Source organism: Triturus cristatus, chromosome 3_1, assembly GCF_964204655.1.
Source record: "Triturus cristatus chromosome 3_1, aTriCri1.1, whole genome shotgun sequence".
Taxonomy (NCBI): domain Eukaryota; kingdom Metazoa; phylum Chordata; class Amphibia; order Caudata; family Salamandridae; genus Triturus; species Triturus cristatus.
This window is the reverse complement of record NC_140583.1, coordinates 1,104,679,916-1,104,702,250: the sequence shown is the minus strand read 5'-3', so window position 1 is coordinate 1,104,702,250 and position 22,335 is coordinate 1,104,679,916.

The following is a 22,335-nucleotide window of genomic DNA, read 5'->3' as shown; positions in this document are numbered from 1 at the left end:
CTGGCGCCGGAGGACTTGCGGGTGGGGGTCTCTGTCTGACTGCACCTGGGGGAGGGTGTCCAGATGTCCGGGTGTGAGGGGCACTTCCCTCTGTGTGTGGGGACTTCCTCTTCCCCTTGTAATCAGGATCTGCTGGGTCGGTGGGGAAGAGGCCAAGGTAACAGAGGAAGAGCTTCTGGGGAGATGGGGTTGCAGGTGAGGCAAGGGAAGGGGGCGGGGAGGGAGAGGTCTCGGAGGACTGCGGAGTGGTTGTGGATGACTGTGTGTGTGTCTGCAAACCAGCCCCTGTGAGTGTGGTATCAGTCCCCTGCGCTTGCTTGTGTGCACGTCTAGACCTTGGTTTGGGGGTTTCTGTGCTTGGGACAGGTAGGGTGCTAGGAATCGTGGGTGGTGCAGCGGTAGGAGGGATGCGGGACTGTTGGAGGAGGGACACTGCTGCCGTCAGGGAGGAGGCCACGGACTGATTGGTCCTCTGTAGGGCAGCCATGCCCGAGGAAATGCCCTCCATGAATGACACCAGTTGTGTCAACAGACCTGTGTGTGCATGGAGGACCTTCAGCATCGATGTCTGCTGTACATGGATCTGTCGAAGTAAGTCCACAGACTCCTCGCTCAGGGCAGCAGGGGACACAGGGGCAGGGGGTGCAGTGCCTGGCACAAAGGAGACATGCTCACAAACACGGGAGCCCACTGGGACCTCTGGGATGGGAGCCGATGGGATGGTGGTGGTGGTGGCGAGGACAGCCTCACTAGCTGGTGTTTGGTGGCTGCTGACACCCCCCTCCACAAGGGAGTCATCCTCAGAGCTTCTGTGGCCCTCAGCTGGGGGTGATAGTGCTGACGACTCCTCTGTGTGGCTCCACTCGCCCTCCGTGCCACTGGGTCCACCCGACTCCTCTCCTTCTGTCCCTGTCAGGCTCTGTGGCTCCTCCTGGTCCGTGGAGCTGTCCACTCCGTGGATGTATCTGGATAGAAATAGGAAGTAAGAGAACAACATCAGTCACCTGCACCGACTGCACACACCACAGTGAGTACATCACATCACAGGGTAAGCCCTGGCATCATCAGCTGAACACAGCTCAAAATGCCAACACTGTTTAGAATAAGACAATTGTCATTCTCAACATCAACCATGGCAAACATATCCCTCCTTGACTTTCACACATATGTCCATTGCAAGTTGGAAGCTAACACCCCAATGTGCCAACATGCACCACCCACACATTAGTTGTACATGCAAGTGAACATGTATGAGTATGTCACTATACACACAGCACATCTCTTGCTACTGACTCAGTACAGGTGTCTGGATGAAGGGATGGGCAGAGACTCATTTCACATGTTTGTGATACATGCCAGCAACACACACTATGATGCACCCATGTCATGATGGGCAATGCCACAATGGGGTGCATGGTGCACACTTGAACACAATGCAGGATCACTCATAGCAAGTTCAATGCCATGGCACTGGGATGCCCTGAAAGTCAGTCAACACTGTCTCCTGTCACAGGGGCAGGGCATCCAGACAACAACAATATGCACTGACTCACAATCCTAGCTCAGGGGTAAAGCTAACTCTGCAGATGACCTGCGCACTTGCCCATCCCATGCAAACAACATATCCAGGACCCAGAAGACCCCACATCATGCAAAACATACATATGAGTCTCTGCAAACACAAATCCCTGTACACTAACACATCACAGTCTGCCATGCATGTAACCCAGCTGCATGAAGGACACAGTTGCATACACCATTGTGCGCTGTCAGATGATCACACACCTATATGTCACACAGGCCTTGTCTCTCACATTCACATCTCAGATGTCATGCTGACACTCTGAATCATGGACACCCCAGTTGTACATAACAACAAGCCACACCCGAATGACACAAAGGCAGACACCTGAGGGCAAATGTCACTAATCACAACCTGCAATTTCATACACAGGAGTGGGATTACAGAGTGTTTCTAAATGCCCTTGAGGAGCCATGACTGGCCAGGTCTACATGAAACAGTGTTTGGCCCTGGACAGGAGTCAGGTGGCTAAGCAAGTGTGACATACTTGATATACATACTCCTGAGGCCCCAAAATTGGAGTCGCCTGCTGCATGGGTTTGTTTGGAATACCCCAGCCACATGTTGCGAGTCAGACCAGCAATTGGTACACATCTCAAGGGCACACACAGATCACATGTCGGATCTCAGGCATTGTGTAAACAATTGACCCTCCCATGTAACACACAACAGAGTCACGGGAACAGATGCTGACCGGTAGCTGAAGCATAGCTGACTCCAGGGACACAGTGCCCTAGTGACACAAGCAACAGACTGTAGGGGCCACACCTGTGGAACAGATGAAGAGGGTGCATCACTCAATTGAGGGACCTGAGTATTTTACTACAAGACCTACGTAATGTGGAAGTGTGACCAGGCCAAAAGACTGCTATTAGCATGTCAGACATAGTACACAGATCCTGCTACTGTCTGGCCTTCAGCTGCCTATCCAGGTCCGGGAAGACAACCGCCAGTATCCGGAGCATGTGGGGAGTCAGGGTCCGGTGTCCGCCCGTCCTGCGTGGAGGTGACAGCTTCAGCTGGACTCTAGCTATCCTCCGAAGGTCCTGCCAACTCTTCTGGCAGTTGCGGATCCGGCGCTTGTAGACCCCCACAGAATGAACAGCCCGGGCGATGGTCAGCCAGATCTCCTGCTTCTGGTGGGCATCAACCTGTGAGGATGACAAAGTGAAAAGTACATTAACACACATGCCCCAGATTTGTGCAGCACACATTTGGATATATATGTCATCATCACAAAGGGAAATGAATTACACTGGTAGTGCAAACATTGGGAAGGAAAAATCACCTGCATGTCTGACATGTTAACAATGCCTGGATAGTTTAAGCTTGCAATAATGCACTTTAGCAGCAGGAAACCTATTCATTACATGTATCCACACAGTTTGGGGGATGAAAGTAGTCAGTGAGAATGCTTGCCACTGGTGTACACACTGCTAGTACTGCTAGTCAGACAACATGCATAATTAGGAAGGCAGTGGACTGCACACTCACCTGCTCCCCTAGTTTCCCATAGAGCTTTCTCTGCTGTGGAAGGAGCCCGTCCAGCAGGGCCTGGTTCTCCTCCTCAGTGAAGGCTGGGGCACTCTCCAGAGTACATGCCATAGCAGGAGCCAGAGGATGCAGAGACAGCAGCAGTGGTGGCAGGGATGTGGTCCAGTAGCATGTAGTGCAGGCAAGTGAGCTCCCTGGGGGCCAGCCAGCCTTATATCTGTGCTGCAGAGGCAGACTCTGTGCCATGTGTCCCAAGTGATAGGTCCAACACGGTTGCATTCTATGAATCTGGCCAATCCATTTAAAAGTACGACTCGTACACGCCTTCCGCATCGTTCAAATCTTCACCTTCATGGAACACTTGAAACTGCAACATTGTTGTACGCATCCAACTGAATTTCCAGTGCACAACTCGTACAAGTTTTGAATCCACATCCGTCTCCATGACAGTCCAGAGCCAATGGGTGAGCCCCGGCGCGTTTAACTGACTGTACAACGCGTATTTTGAATAGACACATGCACCCGTCTCCATACGATTCAATGGCCAAGACGTACGCCTGACTCGGACCATGTCTGTCCGACGCGTATGCATGATAGTCCCCCACGTCGGACCTCATTGCATTCAATGAAAAAGCGTACGCACGGCTCGGACATGACCCATGCAATGCGTACGCAGTGTCACCCGCGTCGGACCTCATTGCATTCAATGACAAAGCGTACGCATGGCTCGGACATGACCCGTGCAATGCGTACGCAGTGTCACCCTCGTCGGACCTCATTGCATTCAATGACAAAGCGTACGCACGGCTCGGACATGACCCGTGCAATGCGTACGCAGTGTCACCCGCGTCAGACCTCATTTCATTCAATGACAAAGCGTACGCATGGCTCGGACATGACCCGTGCAATGCGTACGCAGTGTCACCCGCGTCGGACCTCATTAGCGTGGCTATTATACAGATGCAGCACACATATACTGGCCAGGGACACCTGTGCACACCTACCACACTACAGCATTGGCCACACAGTGTCCCATGGCATGTAAGGCTGCATTCCCTGGGTGTTTGGGGGGGCTACATCTGGTTTTTTGCCTGGGACTTTGTGCAGCCACTCCCAGGCTGTGCACGTGTACATGGGGGCAGAATCCTTTGTGTGTTGTGCACATTACCACTGTGATGTGCAGTTGGACAGTAATGGGCATGAGTCACGGCCACAGTGTCAGGTTGGATATGTTTAGGACAGGTCACATACACCCTGAGTCCTGGGGGTGATGGCATGTACGTCACAGTGAGACCTGTAGCCACAATACTGATGTGCACCCACAGTCTGTGTGCATGTTGTGTCTCAGATGTGTCTGATCACATGTTACCAATGGGTGACAGTCTCCACATCCATGTGGTATATGCATCAACCTTGATTGGGTGTGTGTCTAAGAGACGTACATGTAGGGCCGGCAAGAACAAGAGTGGCCACTACCTGTGGGACTTACGCTTGCCTTGTGGTGTGTACGTGCTACGCCATGTCCATTGCTGTGTTGATGTGGCAATACAGGGAGTCTGGGTTTCTGCATGGCGAAGATCTGTGATGCCTGGGAGAGCTGAGGCCTCAATTGTCACTGTGGTGTGTGTTTGGAACATTGCAGCATCACATAGGTTGGGTGACACAGCCAGATGATTGGCCATTGCACTACATGGGACTCATGTGGACATGTGGAACTGAGATGTGAGGTGGTAGTCTTGTAGGTGACATATGTGTCCATGACCAACAGCAAACACCTCAGTACATTGTGTAATGTCATGAACTAGCATGTGATATTGATCGTGGTCATGGCCACATGGGTGGATGTACTGACAATCTTCTGTTGTGCATCTCTGTACTGCAGGGCACCAGCTGTCCATCGGCCGTTCCCAGACCTTGCAACCATGCAGGAACGCGACTGCATCAGACGGTACCGCTTCACCAGGCCACTGATTGTGGAGTTGGCAGAGCAGTTGGCGCCACATCTGCTACCTGGCCGGACATACCCTACAGCACTGACCCCAGAGGTGAAGGTGATGGCAGCACTGCACTTCTTTGCTACTGGTACCTTCCAGTACACTGTGGCTACTGCTGGTGGGATGTCACAAACGATGTTTAGTCGGTTGCTATGCGATGTCTTTGAGGGGATGTTGCAATTCCTCGACCTGTATATCAAGTTCCCGAGCCCAGCTGAACTCCCTGAAATAAAGGATGCCTTTTATACACTGGGGAGGATGCCGAACGTCATCAGATCTATTGATGGGACACATGTTGCCCTGATGAGCAGGCATACCGTAACAGGAAGCACTACCATTCGATCAATGCTCTGGTGGTCTGTCTTGCTGACATGTCTATCACACATGTGTGTGCACGGTTCCCTGGTTCTGCGCACGATGCCTACATTATGAGGAGTAGTCGCATAGCAACGCTGATGTCACAGATGCCAGCTCAGCATGCCTGGCTTGTCGGTGTGTACTGACTGTTTCTCATTGTGTGTGTTTGTCAATGTTGTATTCCGCACTCCTACAAAACTCAGCTACTTCTTCATTTTTGTGTGTGTAGGTGACTCCGGATACCCCAACATGCCGTGGTTGTTGCCACCCCTCAGGATTCCTGTGACACCAGCCGAGCTGCGCTACAATGAGGTACATGGAGCAGGAGGGTGATTGAGCGGCCATTCGGCCTCCTGAAAAGCCGCTTTCGCTGCCTGGACAAGACGGGAGAGGCCCTCCCATATGAGCCTGCAAAGGTGTGCAAAATAATCCTTGTCTGCTGCATGCTACACAACATGGCGGTGCGGAAGGAGGTGCCTCTCATCCAGGATGACGATGACGATGACCAACGTCCGGCACCTGTGGAGGATCCCAGCCTGGGCCAAGTTGCCAGTGATGATGAAGATGATGGTGACGTCCGCTCACAGCTCATCAACAACTTCTTCACCTGAATGTGAGTTTCCAGGGTTGTTATGTGAATGTATGGAGGTAGCCTGGAATGTGTTGTGCCAGCTCTGTTGCTGTCTGAGTGTGTCTGTGTGCCACTTGACTGGATGCATGCTGTGATGTGTCCATTCAGTTGGTGTGTACTCCACAATAGGGTGGTACTGCTAACTAGTGTTTGTGTAGGTGTCTTGCAACATGTTTTGTGCATGTGTATTGCATTTCTCTCCTGTTCTTCTATGATTTTGACTGTATTTTGTCTGTCCTTCCCAGGGTACTTTGCCTGTTGTGTGGTCAACACTGACCCCCAACACCCAGAAGCCAACACCAGCGTGGAAGTTGCCAATTCCCATCAACTGATGTACCACACATCCCTGGACTTCCATTCTCCAGCACATTGGGAGCATGTGTCCACTGTTACATAGAATTACCGTGCAACTAGTGTGGAATAAACGTGTTGCTGATGTGTAATGAACCTGTGATACGCTTTGTTATGTGCATTGTCTGTCTTCCCACATCTGACTGAAATCTGCTTACCTCACCTGTGGACTTGTTACCACTGACTGGGGTTGGTGTTGTGTCTGTGCATGCCAATGCTTTTCAGGTCAACATCATTGTGTGTGATGAGTAACATGGCCATGGTGAGTATGGTTTGTGTTGCCATAGTGGCGTATCTCCCTCATATGTGTCACATCCCCATGACTCACCTTACTTTGGTCACATTGTTGCAGTATTTGACATGCACTGTGTTGTGTAGCAGATCAACATCTCCCTGAACATGACAAGTTGGAATCACAACAGAGGCAAGTATGGTGTCCTGGTGAGTTTATTTACAAACATGTGTGAGGGAAGTGCACAGGATGGTGGGTGCTGTACATTGGTTTGGGAATCCAAAGTTCACATTGGAGTTAGAAGTGCTGGTAGATGAAATGTCCAGAGTAAAGTCCATAGTCATCTGATACATTGGCCCAACATGAACCCTCCATGTCATGTGGGCAAGTTGTGTGCGATTGGACAAGGTGAACGGGTTGCGCACAAAGGACATTGTCCAGAACAGGTTTACAGGCCCTGGGGGATGTGCTGGGACATCTGCCTCTCACATGTCCTTCTTCGGATGACCCCTCTTCTTCTTCCGGGGGGGGTGGGATCCTCTTGTGCAGGTCTCTGAGGTGCAGGGGACTCTCCGCCAGAGTCCTCCTCCCTCCCTGTGGCACTGGCAGATGGTGTTGCGACAGATGTTGTGGGCACACAGGGGGGCGTGGACAGGTTGGTGTTGATCTGGCGGAGGCATTGTAGTATGTCCCAATGCACCACAGTAATGTCATCCCACTTGGCCTCCATGCGGGCATGGTGGGTGACCTGCTCGTGTTGCATGTCCTTGAGGATCCCCACTACCTGGCCAAATCCTCCGGTGCTATCCTGGTATGCATCTAAGATGCGTGCTAGGTGGGGGTCATCATTAGGGCTGGGCGGAATTTGCGAAATTCACTTTTGCAAATTATCGCGAAAATGTTAAAAATCTCTGCAAACACGCGGAAATATCGCGAAGATGCGGAAGCTTTTTTCCCGCCCGTTCGCGGTATTTTCTGCGTGGTCGTGGCTCGCCAGCTTACCCATGCGGTTGCTCGCGGGCGCAGCCATCTTGTTTTCACTTGTCTCGCGGTGCATGATCGCGAGAAGAAAGACGTGATCGCGTGACGAATGACGTTACTGCGGACACGAACTGTTGCGAGACAGCGCAAATGGCTACCAACAATCCAACATCTCGTGGAGAACGCGACCGGATCGGGAAAACTTGTCAGCGAATGCGGGGATTCAGGTAAGGCGATCGCGCGCACGCAAGAATGTATTATTTTACAGCGCGAGCAAGCAAAAAAATTTCGGTAAAATGCGGATTGCGGAAATTTTGACATTTTCGCACTCTCCTTGGAACGCTAAAATGTCAAATTATCGCAATTTCCGTGAGCGTAACGGAATTTTAGCCCAGGCCTAGTCATCATGCAGTCCAGACCCCTCTGCCAGGCGCGCCCAGTGCCTCCCACCCCTCCCAGCACCCCCCTCCACACGGGCAGAACCAGCGGCGGGACGCACAGGTGACACTGGTACCCCTTGGGTGGTGTTGCTGGTGGTGTTTGCTGTAGCTTTCGGGGGGTCCTGTGTCCCTGTGCTGTGGGTGTTGATTGGCCTTGGTCTGTCCGTGTTGGCGGGGGTGCCCTGTCGGTGTCCAGATGCTGGAGGCATGGGTACAGGGGGGGCAGATGTTGATGCTGCTGGTGCTGCATGATGGCTCACACCGGAGGGGCCAGGTTGGTCGTCGTCATCCGAAGAGGAGAGTGAGAGAATAAGTCCAGAGAGCTCAGTGTCCACCAGAGTCTGGGACTGGGTATCCTCATCATTTGGTGCTGGGTGCCCAGCACCACCTGTGTTTGGAAGAGACACACAATGTGATTTATGTTTCTACATGCATCGTTGGTTCACAAACATGACATTTTCTACTTCTCGAACAGATGCCTGCCTGTACACTGCTTTTTCCAAGCTTGTCACGGACAGACTTTGATATTGTTGTTGGCCATTTCCCAGCATGGCCTTGAGCTCCCCACAACAGAGGCCAGTGTCAGACATCTTGTCAGTCCCTTCCCACTTCCTGTGAGGCGAGTATGGTTCAGTTTGATCTTGCTGGGCCATGTGGGTGCGTGTAGGTTGTCTGTGACTGCGAGTCCCATCATACTCTTGGCTACACCCCCCTTCCCAGCATGCAAATACTTCCTCCCTCTTGACTCTGCTTCCCTGTGAGGGGGTGTGACAGCAATGGCAAGATGGCTGACTGTGAAGTCCTGATGTTTGTTGTTGGCCATTTCCCAGCATGGCCTTGTGCTCCCAACAACAGAGCCCTATGTCAGACATCTTGTCAATCCCTTCCCACTCCCTGTGAGGCGAGCATGGTTCAGTGTGAGCTTGCTGGGCCATGTGGGTGGCTGGGGATTGTCTGTGACTGCAACTACAATCATGCTCTTGGCTACACCCCCCTTCCCAGCATGCCCATACTTCCTCCCTCTTGACTCTGCTTCCCTGTGAGGGGGTGTGACAGCAATGGCAAGATGGCTGACTGTGAAATCCTGGTGTTTGTTTGGCTACAAGTCCAAAGTGAGCCCCTTTGCTTTACACAGCAGCACCCAGAACGGGGTATCTTTTGCTGATATTTCAATGAGGTGTGTGTCAATGCATTGTACCCGGTGAGCTGTGTGGAGTTTGTGTTGAGGGGGGGTGTCTCCCCATGCTGATTAGTATGGTCAGGGCTGTCAGTCCTCCTTCCTATCATGAAATGTGCTTCCATTGTAGGGCGTGCAAGTTGTCTTTCAGGATGTCAGTCAGTGGTGTCCTGCTTCTGATTTGCACACAAGCCCTAGCAGGGCCTTGTGCTCCCTACAGCAGGAGCCAGTGTCAGCCATCTTGTCAGTCATTATCCACTCCCTGTGATGTGGGCATGTTTCAGGGAGGTCTTGATGGGCCAATCAGGAGGGGGAGCATTTTCTGTGACTACAGGCCCCATCTTGCATTCGGCTACACTCACTTCACCTGCATCCCCACTATTCCTTCCTGACAGTCAGCTGCACTGTGAGGGGGTGTGTTTGTGGTGGCAAACTGTCTGGCAGGGTCTATTTGGCTTTGTGCCACTGGCTTGCTCTATTTGTTGGTAGGTTGGTGCATGTCATGACAGAGTTCTCAGTCACTATGAGATGGCAGGTATTGTGTTTGTGTGACTGGCATACATATCTTGGGCTGATTATCTATTGGTTAGTGTAGCTTTGCTTGTGGTGCATGGTTTCACTGTCCCCTTGCCACACAATCTTGGGTATGTTGTTTGTGTACTCACCAGGCTCTGTGATGTCTGTTACGCCATGGACGCTCTCTGGTGGTAGGATGTCCCGCACCTTCTCCTCCCAGGTCCTGAAGTAGACTGGTTTGGCAGGAGGGCCACTGCCGGTGCACTGACTTAGGGCGTGATCTTTTTCGATGAGTTTCTTGACCCTCCTGCGCACGTCATACCACCTGTTCTGGATATCATCCTTAGTGCACCTTGCTAGTGCTTGGGCGTTCACCTTGTCCACAATCCTCACCCACATCTTGCTTTTCTGTGAGATGGGGGTCCTTTGGACCAATGCACCAAACAAATGTGGCTCTACTCTGATGATCTCGTCTACCAGCACTTCTAACTCACTATCTGTGAACTTTGGATTCTTCCTTGGGGGCATGGTGATGGGTGGTGGTGGTGAGGGATGTGTGTGTGAGGGTGCAAGTGAGGGTGGGTCGCTGTTGGTTTTTCTGGGTGTATGTGTGTGCTTTTGTATATGGTGCTGATGGTGGGTGAGTTGTGTGATGGGTGAGTTGTGAGTGTGTCTGTGGTTGCTGTGTACTGGTGTTTGCTGCTGGCTCTGTCTCCTGTTTGCAAGGGATGATGGTAGTGATTGTAGTCCTTTATATAGTTGGAGTGGTGGGTGTGTCTTTGTCCCATGTTTTTTTTGGTATTTATTGGCTTTGTCATTGCCTGTTTGGTCCCTTGTTTGTCTTTTTTCCTTTGTGTTTTGTAGGCATGAAGGAGACATTCATGCGATGGAAACGGACGCTGCTGTTGTCTCGTGCGGGCTTCTCCGCCTCGATCACGCTGCCTTTCTTCTGTGTTTGTTACGCGTCGGACGTGGCGGTCTCTGTTGCTTGTGTGCCGGGTTGTCTGTACGTTTTCTGTACGAGTTGGTCTCTGTGCGAGTCGGTCTGGTTTTACACACATTGCATCATACTGCGCAAATCATACATCGCGGGTACGTGTCGGTCGGCTTCATTCCGGGTTTGTGTCGGTCGGTGATAATCGCGTCGGTTTTCCAGCCGGATCAATATTTTCCCTACGGTTCGGTCATACAGCTTGTGTTCCATACGTGTCGGTTGTAATTCACACGTGTTGCATCGTACTGCACAGGTCGTACGGCGCTGGTCAGTGTCGGTCGGTATTCGGTCCGGGTCCGTGTCGGGCGGTTCGTTTTGCCGCCAGAATCGGAATCGGCCCTAGAGTGTCATGTCTATGATCTTGCAAGTGTGGTGGTATGAATGTATGTAGGGTCAATGATTTTACTTTACGTCCATGTTGCTTATGTTGTGGGACTTGGGTCACAGGGTGACACATTGCCGATTGCGTGCCGGGTGCCGCGCCGACACTAGAATGGGGAAACATGCATTAGTTACTTCCTTGTCCAGGCCAGAACGGAAGCACACCTACATCCCCGGGGTCATTGTTCACACCCTTAAACTGGACTGGCATACGCCTGGCAATCCCACTCCGTTCACGCTCACAGGGGGGACGACAATGCTACATGTCCCTGGTCTTCCCAGTAGGGATCTGGTGCTCACAGGCCTAGTTGTCCGCATGCCACAGCCATTCCCTCAAGGCTGGTTCACACCCACACCACACCCATTCGGCACCGGCATCACAGGACATGTGACCCTGCCAATGAAAAGTGCCTGGTGCATGTGCTGGACTCCATTTCCACTCTCCAAATAGGTGTCTCCGTGTGGGTATCCATTATGCATGAGGGACTAGGGCCCTGCCACAGCACATTGCCCAGTGCCGGTGGTGACATGATGGCATCCGTACCATGGGACTCAGTCATAAAGGGTCCATGGCTAGCAGTGCACAGACTTGGTGGCATCGGATGCACTGCGGCAGGAACAGGCACACCACCACTGGACGGTGTCTTTCGGTGCACTGAGATAGGGGAACTTTCAGTGCTGAGCGGGTGTGCAGCCTACGTTGACGCGCCATCTGGGCGGTCTAGAATGGTGGCATTGGTGTGAGTCCTGTTGGACCATAGTGTAGGTCTAAGCCAGCGGGTAGTGCGGCCTACCGCCACGTGGCGTTGCCTCGTGATTCACAGAGTTAGTGGCACCTATTGGGCTGAGTGGGTGTGCAGCCTGTGATGAGGTCGGGTGCACTGATATGTTCTCTGCCATTGCAAAACCTAGACCCAGAATCAGGTGTGTGACCTGGTGGCCCGCGGTGCATGACTGCATGATGGGGAGGGTGCCATGGTCGCGGGCCCCGGGCTTGGAGCTCCCCCTGGCACATGGTGGGCCCTCTTGGAGACACGCCGGTGGCGGAATGTGAGCAGTGAGGCCTGGTCGCGCAGGGGCGGGCAGTCTCCACTGGGCAGCAGGAGGGGATGGGGTGCAGCGGCATGTGTGCGCAGGGGCGGGCAAGCGCTGATGGCGTGTGCTACTGTATGGACTCTGCCATTCATGTCTCTGGCAACTGTTTCAGATGAGTGACCTGGGGACTGCAGTGTGTACCGGCACGTCATTGGACACACACCGATGGCTGCAGGTGAGCAGTGGGGCCTGGGTCCGCAGTGTCCGCAAACTCCCTCCCTCTCTCCCACTCTTCCTCTCTCTCTCTTTCCCTCTCTCCCTCTCTCTTTCTCTCTCCCTCTCTCTTTCTCTCTCCCTCTCTCTTTCTCTCTCCCTCTGTCCTTCTCTCTTTCTTTCTCTCTCCCTCTCTCTTTCTTTCTCTCTCCCTCTCCTCCCTCTCCCCTCTCTCTCTCTCTCTCTCTCTGTTGCTCTCCCTCTCTGTCCTTTGATGGGCGCTTGTCACACCTTCTTATCTGTCTATCTGTCTGCAGGCTGTGATTTACGAAATTATATGAATTATTGTTTTTTTGTGTCATCTATAATAAATGTTGTTATTTAGTTATATGATCTGGATGTGTGTTTCCATTTTTGTGGCCACACCTGTATGTTAGGTGTTGAGGTTGTGCAACTTCAGGCGATTTGTTTGGGTCATGGTTTCGTGGAGTTGATGTGCATTCTCTTTGTCGGAAGGGAGGGGGGGTAGGGTCCTGGTGGGGTGGCGGTGGGTGTTGTTGCCCTATTGAGGCTCCGGGCTGCATGTTTAGTTGCTGTGGGGCATCTGTTGTTCTTCATGTTTGGCTATGGCCTGTGCTCCATTGGCTGCTGACGGTTGTTGTCCAACTTTGCACCAGGTCAGAGCAGGTGTTAGTTTCCTGCTGCTAACGTGCCTTATCACTTGTTTTGTGTTCTTATCGCAGATCAGGCTGGTCATTGTGAATGTTGCGGAGTGGTGTTGTCGCGGCTTTTTGCTTGGGAACGCCTACTCTGCATCTCATTAGCGATAGTTGCCGGGGTCATCCGTGGTGATGTTTTTTGAGGATGCTATTGCCGGAAAACTGGTGGTATCAGCTGTTTGCACCAGCTTGTGAATGGGGCGATAATTTTATCGATACTTTGGCTGTGCTAAAGTTCCAATAACTGGGCGTTCGCTCCTTGAGAATATGCCCCCCTGAGTTTTAGCATTTCTAAATAGAAGAAGGTGCGTGGACGCAGTAGAGAGCTTCATCAAATGTTAAGCAGACTGGAAGCAGAGTTAATTTGTGTTGGTAAATCCAGGAATGACTCTGTTCCTGTTCTGAACCTGATAGTTATTACTAAGGCGCATTTAAATGAATATTTTGCAGAGAAAACTGCTTGTAAGTATGAGTCCATAGAGCAGGACCGCTACAAATATAGTGAGCGTATTAGGCGGTTTCTGGCAGTCAGGGCTCAGCAACAGAGATTGACCGACGGTGTTAGTAAGGTTAAGAACTTGCAGGGAAACATAGTCACAGACCCCGGCAAAATTAGATAGGCATTCATGGACTTCTACACTGATCTGTATAAAGATTCCTCAAATCATGATTCCTTGCCCTTAGATATTGGTGTGGCAGATCAATCAGGCGGAAGTACAGACGAGGAGAGGCTGATGTTAGAGGGAATAATACTACTGGAGGAATTACAGGCGGCCCTGTTTGCCCTACCTTCAGAGAAGGATGTTGGGGCAGATCACATCCCTCTTGAATTTTATAAGGTATTTTTCACAGAAATACTACAGGAACTGCTTAGTCTAGTAAATGAAGTTAAAACCGGAACCCTGCCCCCTAGGTCATGGGGTAAGGCTAATATAATTATTTTCTCAAAAAATGGTAACAATCCCGTAGCTGTGGGATCATATAGAGCAATCACATTGCTTAATAGCGATGTGAAGGTCTACTAGAAAAGTTTTTCCATCAGACTATCTGGTTTAATATACCAATTGGTGTCTGTGGGGCAGCACAGGTTAATTCTCGGCAGAGGGACTACAGATCATGTCCAAAGGGTCATCTCGCTATTTGATGCAACAGAAGTGCTAGCCAAACCAGTAGGGTGGCTTTACTGGATGCCGAAAAGACCTTCGACTGGGTGTTGTGGGCCTTTTTATGGAAAGTGCTGGAATATATTGGTTTGGGGGGGGGAGACTTCATTAGTGTAATACGCACAATGTATTATAAACCTTTAGCCCTTGTGCAAATAATGGAACTTGAATCGGAGCCCTTTTTAATAGAGAGGGGTACAAGACAGGGCTGTCCTATCTCCCCTCTGCTTTTTGCCTTATTTATTGAATCTTCGCCTGTTCATTTACAGGGCTGGGACACAAAAAACCCGGTCTACGCTGTAATGTGGCCATAGTTACCAGTGATCCGGGCAGAGCTTTGCAGGCAGTGGAGGAAATTGCAGAGAACTTTGGATCCAGATCTGGGTTTCTGCTAAATAGGGCAAAGACTCATGTTTTGATCAACAGTCATACACTGGCCACTGACAATAGGATCACGAGTGAAGCTACTTATTTAAGAATTTGTATCTCTCCCAAGGTGGGGCGTATAATTGATTTAAACCTGACCCTTATTCTCGAGAAAGCCAAGCAGGATTGTAAATGATGGGACAATCTGAGACTCTCTATAATGGGGAGATGTAAGTTAGTTAAAATTATTCTTCTCCCTAAAGTGCTGTATGTGTTCCGTACTGTACCATTGGAATTTAACAATGAATGGTTTAAGAAAATTGATAGGCTGGTCACAAGTTTTATTTGGGCATTTGGGAAAACTAGAAGAGCTAATCCTTTTATGGGCTTACCCAGAGAGGGTGGGGGCTGGGCGCTCCCCAACTTCAGATTGTATTACCTCTCCGCTGCTATGCAGTGCTATAATATATTATTCAACAGTCAAGCAATTGAATGCCGCACAAGCGGATATGTGCACTCCATCTATGAGCTTCTGATTGGCAATTCAGCTCATAGAGGCCTAATGAAGTTTTTTGAGCCAAGCTACTTTAAGCGAACCCGCTTTAAGACTTTATATGCCACGTTTAGAAATTGGGCGATGGTTCGAAAGAAACTTGGGGTAGGTACGAATAGCAGATATACTCCCCTGATCCGGAATGACTAACTGCCCTGCATATTTCATGATAGCTGTTTTGCTAGGTGGGGAAACGGTGGACTGGGCAGGATTGGAGATCTTCTTGCGGGGTATGTGTTTGCACCCTTTGATGTGGTTTGTAGAAGATTTAAGATTGGACCACAAGATTTTTTTAAATACCTGAAGACTAGGGTTTTTTATGAAAAAGACAGGGGGAATAGCTGGCTTCGACAAAATACCTTTACTGGAAGTATTGGTAGGAAACACTGCCCCTTCCATTTCACAGTTATATGGTGGTCTGATGGAACTGGCTCCCGATGATTTAGAGAAACAGAATGAGAAATGGTAGGACAGACTTGATCTGGTCGACTCTGGCTTTTCTGAATCACTGGAGATGGGAGGGGCAGTTATGTTTGCCTCAAACTTGCTGTCACAACACTACAAGATACTGTATCATCTTTATATAACCCCATCAAAGATTGCGAAATGGGGTGGTGTGGTAGTGACTAGGTGCCCCAGATGCCAGGAGTTGGAGGCGGATCTGACTCATATGTTTTACTCTTGCCTTAGTTTAAATCTGGTAGAGTTATAAATTGTAGGCTTTCTGGGGGAAGTTTTGAAATGCAAAATCATTCCATCACCACAACTTATGTTATTAGGTTTGGATAAGAAATTGCCGGGTCCTGGTTTGGAAATTATTTTTATTGCTAGGACAGTTTTCAGGTTGTGCATTTATCATCATGGCTAGATCCTTTACCCCCGACCTTCCAGCAATGGAAGGGACGTTTTCTACATACATATCAATTTGAAATGGCATTGTATGCACACAAGTGCATGCAGGTTTAAAAGAAGGGGAGGAAGATTTGGGGAGACTTAACGACATGGCTGGACATATTTCATTAAATATCATTGTATGAATTATTTTTATCCCTAGTGCCTGGTGACAATTTTGAGTGTATGCTGATTTAGTGCTGCCACTTTGTTTATTTATTGAATATTATTTATCATGGCTTATGTTATGGATTCACATGTCGCTATTTATGTACGCTTACTGATCATGTATTTGTAATATTGCATCTAAAAAATATTTAATAAAAAAAAAGGAAACCCTTGTTTATCAATTTTTTTTAACAACTTTACGGTAGTTTTAAAGGCATGGAGAATTACTGTCACAAAGAATATATATTAAATCAACCGGTAAGATATATTGAAAGGCTGGCAAAATCGCAGGTCTTCTTGTGTCATTCCTGCGGGTAATGTGCAATTGACCTATTGTCACAATTACAATCAGAGCCGCTAACCCAGTATGCTGTATCATAATGTTCCCTCTAGTCAGCAGTGTAGAATCCTCATCCTCTTACCCTAGGGAGGACAGATGACACATTCAAGAACAATGTAATTCATAGGACAACATAGCAGGGTCTCCTCCCACCACTTGAGTTCACCTCATAGAAGTAATAAAAGGGAGCCACACCCTGTCACATTTACAAACTTTAACATGAACAAAAGCTGATAATTTTTCCATGGCTGTTTTCACATCTGTGCTATGGTCCATGTGGCTGCAAATGGCAAGTGAGATGTGCACTTCCACATTAGCATGGTCAAGGCAAAAGGCACTATTCTCTCCGGCGTCCTCCAGTAATAGTACCAACGGCTAGAGTGGTAAGATGACTTCCATTATGCCTTTAACATGTGGATAAGATTTCACCCAAGAATATGGTAATATGAATGAAGGACTACCAGGCATGAAGCGATGAACCCCCCCAAAAATTGTGCAGGGGATGGAGTGGGTTCCATAGCATCATGCATTTCTATGCATTTTCCCTATGCTGAACAATTAAGTAAGATTTGACTGATTTCTTTCAAATTGCCAGCGAGGATTCCTTTGAAATCTGCATCCTCAGTTCCCATTCCCAATTCAATACGTACTTTTATTTTGGTAGTGGCTGAAAGGCCTGGACACATTGATATATCAGTACGATGCCTTTATATCTCTCATTATTAGTGAATAGGGATTCTAGGTTTAATTTTCCCTGTAAATATTTTCTTTGGTTTCTGCCTAGAGACACAGTGTAGAACTGAGTTAGTAGGAAGTCGTCTTCTCATGATAATTTAAATTTAGCTCTGATGGTCGTTCTTGTTAAAAGAGCTATATATTAAAAAAACTCACCCGCCCAAGCTAAATTGTTCAAGTTCCAGGGGCGGAACCCCTGGTCCGACAGGCCTGGAAGGAAGTCAGGATTGTGCAGGATTGGTGTTCGTGGAGATGGGTAGGTCGTGGAGTCCTTACTAAGTGCTATCTGTTATAGTATTCTAGAAGGATAGAGGGCGACTGGAGGAGAATGTGTGCCTTGGCCAATCTTCGGACGGGAACTATAGTGTAAAGTGAAGTGGAATTTTAGAAAGTCTTGGCTCACGAATCAACAATTTGTTACCTGAATTAAAATTCCAGTCTAATGATGGTCAAATTTGGGCCGCCTGGCTGAATATGGGAAGCCCAGGCCTTCTAGTACAGTTAGTTCATATAAATATTTATTTAGCAAAATGTATTATTTAATTTTTTTACAGTGCCGTTGCAAGAGGGGACCGGGGGGGGGGGGTGCGGTTCGCCCCGGGTGGCACGAGTTTTGGGGGTGGCAATCGCAGGAAAATCGGCAGCACCCCTTCCCCCGTTCTTACGGCCACCGCGGGTGGCAAAGGCAGAGAACGCCACGGGCGGCAAAGTGGCTAGCTAGGCCACTGTGTTTTCAATTACGGTCGTAGTGAATTAGAGTAAAATAAGCACACCTGCCAACTTGAGCAAAAATGTCATTGTGTGAAGATGGGTCGGGCCTTGGAGGGGACAGGGCCTCGTGATAAGAAGTACCTAAGAGGCACTTTTGAACCCCACCCTGCCCCCATCCCAGTTCCACACACCCCAAAAAAAAAATGCTTCCTGAGGCTGGTGCCGATGTCCAAGGTTTTCACACCCCTAAATGGACGTTGGCAGTTCAAAGCCTCGGAAAACAAGTACTTTTTACAGTAATTTACCACTAGTTTTCCATGCCACCGTGTGATAGAACCCATTATCTTGTGTCACACCGTGGCACCGTGTGAGTTGTCATGTATAAAATAAGTAATTTTAGATGTGTACTGGATATTTCAACAAAGACATTCTCGTCTACAAATAGTTATTTTCTTGAAAGGAAATAGAGCAAATTGATTCTTAATTAAAAATGCATCAACTTATTTTTTAGATATATATATACATATATATATATATATTCAATGAAAAAACCATAGGTTTCACACATGTTATAGTTAGCTGGACATTTCACTCGTACAAAACCATTGAAATTCCCCCGTTATAGTTAGTTCAGCTAACTATAACTCGCGCACCCGCAATCCACTGCTGATGACGTCACATATTACATCACTCATGACATGGTCAGTGACATCACTCATGACATCACTGATGACATCTCAAATGACATCACTGATGACATCACTGATGACATCATCCATGTGAAAAATTACCACATCTTCTCACACCCTAATATAACCTTTGATACACCGACTAAAAATTTAAGAGTTCCATTCTCAGAACCATATATACTGCAATGACAATCATTACATACCCACTTATTAACTCTTAGGTCTTCATATACCTCCACTCACTCACCTGTACAGTCACTCATACTTACAGTCACTCCGTACAAAACTATCATATACATTTATACACTTGTATAGACACTCACACACTAACAAGTATCCATAGAGCTACTCTTACACCTACTCAGTCATGCAAATAATCACACTCCCATTTACTCACCTATGCAGTTATACACACTCAAGTTCACTTACTCATAAAAATAGTATCACATTCTTACACTCTTATAGAATCATTGATACAAGCACACACTCATCCATACAGTCACTTTCACAATCACACACTCTCACATCTACCCACTTATATATTCTAACACGCACATATAATGCCTTTCACATATGTAGTTAGTTACAAATGTACCACTGAGATATACATTCAATCCCTAACACACCCATACATACACTCACTCAACCATACAGTCCATCACAGATGCACTCTTAAAACCATGCACCCACTGAATCACCCACTCACACATCTATGCATAGAGTCACACACACCCTACCCACACAAACACTCAGACACCCATACAGATACTCAGACAACCAATCAATAACTTATATAGACACTCATATAGCTATTCACAAAACCATGCAGCCACTTATACACCAACATACAGACACATACAGACATTTACACAGTTTAGTCACTAGTCTGCAGTAAGATACATTTAATGGCTCACTTATAGAATCATGTTACGCACCACAGAAAATCATCCATTTACACACTTGTACACCCACTCATTCTTCAACAGGCCTTTCCCTATATATATTAAACATATTAAAAAAATTTCAGAAACACATACTCAATGGATGATGTCATCAGTGATGTCATCAGTGATGTCATTTGAGATGTCATCAGTGATGTCATGAGTGATGTCACTGACCATGTCATGAGTGATGTAATATGTGACATCATCAGCAGTGGATTGCGGGCGCGCGAGTTATAGTTAGCTGAACTAACTATAACGGGGGAATTTCAATGGTTTTGTACGAGTGAAATGTCCAGTTAACTATAACATGTGTGAAACCTATGGTTTTTTCATTGAATTTGCAAGGTTTTTTAAATGCTAATTCCTAACTATAACGTGTGTAAAACCTATGGTTTTTTCAGTGAATACATGTTAACTCCAAATCACAGTCCTTCCCACAATTTTTTCAAATGGAAACACACATTTCTATTGGTTGCAAATTTCATCCCTTTCCAAATGATCCATTCCCCCAACATGACTTCTGACTGCTACCATAGCAACAGATCATGGAACACAGGTGTGAGCAGAGAGGTCAGAAGTTCAGCACACAATGTTTCTAATCCAAAGAGCAAGAGTGCTTGACTTTTCAAACCTAACAGCAAATCCAAAGTAATGTTCTGTGTGAACACATTTTTCTGAACCAATACAAAACATGCTTTTAAAAATCTAAACATACAGCCTAGTTTTAACTGTAAAATGGTTTGAATCAGCCAATCAGTTCTTTAAAAAAAAAAAAAAAGTATGTTACCCTCCATTTTACATCTATCCTTCTTTTCATATTGCCATTCTACTGAAAGACACCTTCTGAGTGCATCCAGATCTCCTTGAAAGATGATCACAGTGTGGATTGTAGGTCACAGCTATGTCTTCTGGAGTGAAAAGTTTGCAGAAAAAAGAGGTATTGTGAAAGACCTTGCTTTGCCAAATGTAGACATTAAATGGATTGGTCAGAGAGGGTTAAAGTGGCACCAATTAATGCCTTTGGTGAAAACCTTTCTACATCTCCCACAGCCTAACCTTATTATTGTGAACTGTGGTGGAAATGACCTAGGCACTTTAACTAGGGTAGGTCTGGAAATGGTTATTAAGGACACCTCTGTGCAATTGATGTCACTCTTTCCACAAACTGCCTTTGTATATTCTAATATATGCCAAAGGCAAAAGTGGAACTGGTCAAACCAATTTTGTCCGTAGATTGACAAAGCAAGAAAGCACGTCAATAAGTCTGTTTCTGCTTTCCTCAGAGACTATGGTATGGGTTCTATATACCACAACAACTTGCGTTACAACATGCAAGACATTTATAGAGGAGAAGGTGTACATTTCAATGATGAAGGGAACAGAGTCTTCCTCTTGAACTTTAGACTCTGCATCTGTACTTACTTATAGGTACAAAAAACACTCCATGAACACAACAGCTCGTTTTAGAGCCAACCAACATCCAAACATTTCATTTTGATTTTTATTTCTATTTTATTTTTTTTATTTTTTTCGCCGTACGCTTACCGTACGCGCACGGTACGCATACCCCGCGATTTTTTTTTTTAAAAAACTGTATTTTTCACACTTCTGAGACCTTTTCGGACCCCCTGACAAAGGCTAGGGGGTCTGCAAATCTCTACCTTGCCCCCTTTTCACGTTCTCCACCTTTGTTTTTTATTGTGAGACACACAAAATGGCGGCCGACACTTCCTGATTTCGACCGACTGGAATGTTTACTGTCAGATAACCACCAATCAGAATTACGCTCGCGCACGGCAGTGTGCGCGTACGGTATGCTTACCGTACACGCACGGTGTGCGCTTATAGATATATATGTACTTTTAACTGAAATATTCTCAGGAACTACAGAACAGATTGACTCCAGATATTCAAAAGGCACATCCCTGACCTGAGGACTACCTCTCTGCCAAATTTCAAGTAATTCTGTTCAGCCGTTCGGGCTGTACCTTGGACTAAAGGTCCCTATGGAAAAATGCATGGGGAAAACGCGTTTTGGGACCCCCCTTTTTTCTCGGCCCCCGCTTGACTAATCACCCGAGACTTTCAGGGTAGGAGCAGAGCGGAGCGCCCCACCTATTTTGAAAAATTCACGAGGATTCGTCAACCGGCGCCAAAGTTATTCAAAATAGAATTTTCAGATTTCCTATGGAAACACGGTCCTAACTATAACTATCTACTGGCGACCGCCAGTAGATAATATATATATATATATATATGCCGTAAAGATCTCTAAATTTCTTACCTGTCGAACTGAATTTGTTGTGTACGTGTTGGTTTGCTCTTGTGGGTTGCAGTATGTGGGCTGTACCAAGTTACAGGCCCACAAACGTATACTGCAACACATGAGGGCAATTACCAACTGTGACACAACATATCCCATTGCACGTCACTTTAAAGAAAGACACAACAGTGATTTGAACTACTTTTCCTACTTCATGATTGATTCCATTCCCGTATCTAGGAAAGGGGGCAATCGAGAGGCCAAATTAAGACGTCTCGAGACACAGTATATTATCAAATCAGATACCAAGACCCCCAATGGCCACAAAGCTAGTGAAGATTTCTATACATGGCTATAAGAATCAGTGTGATAGAGCAATACAACTCCTAGATCAGAGTATTATATTGAATTACAT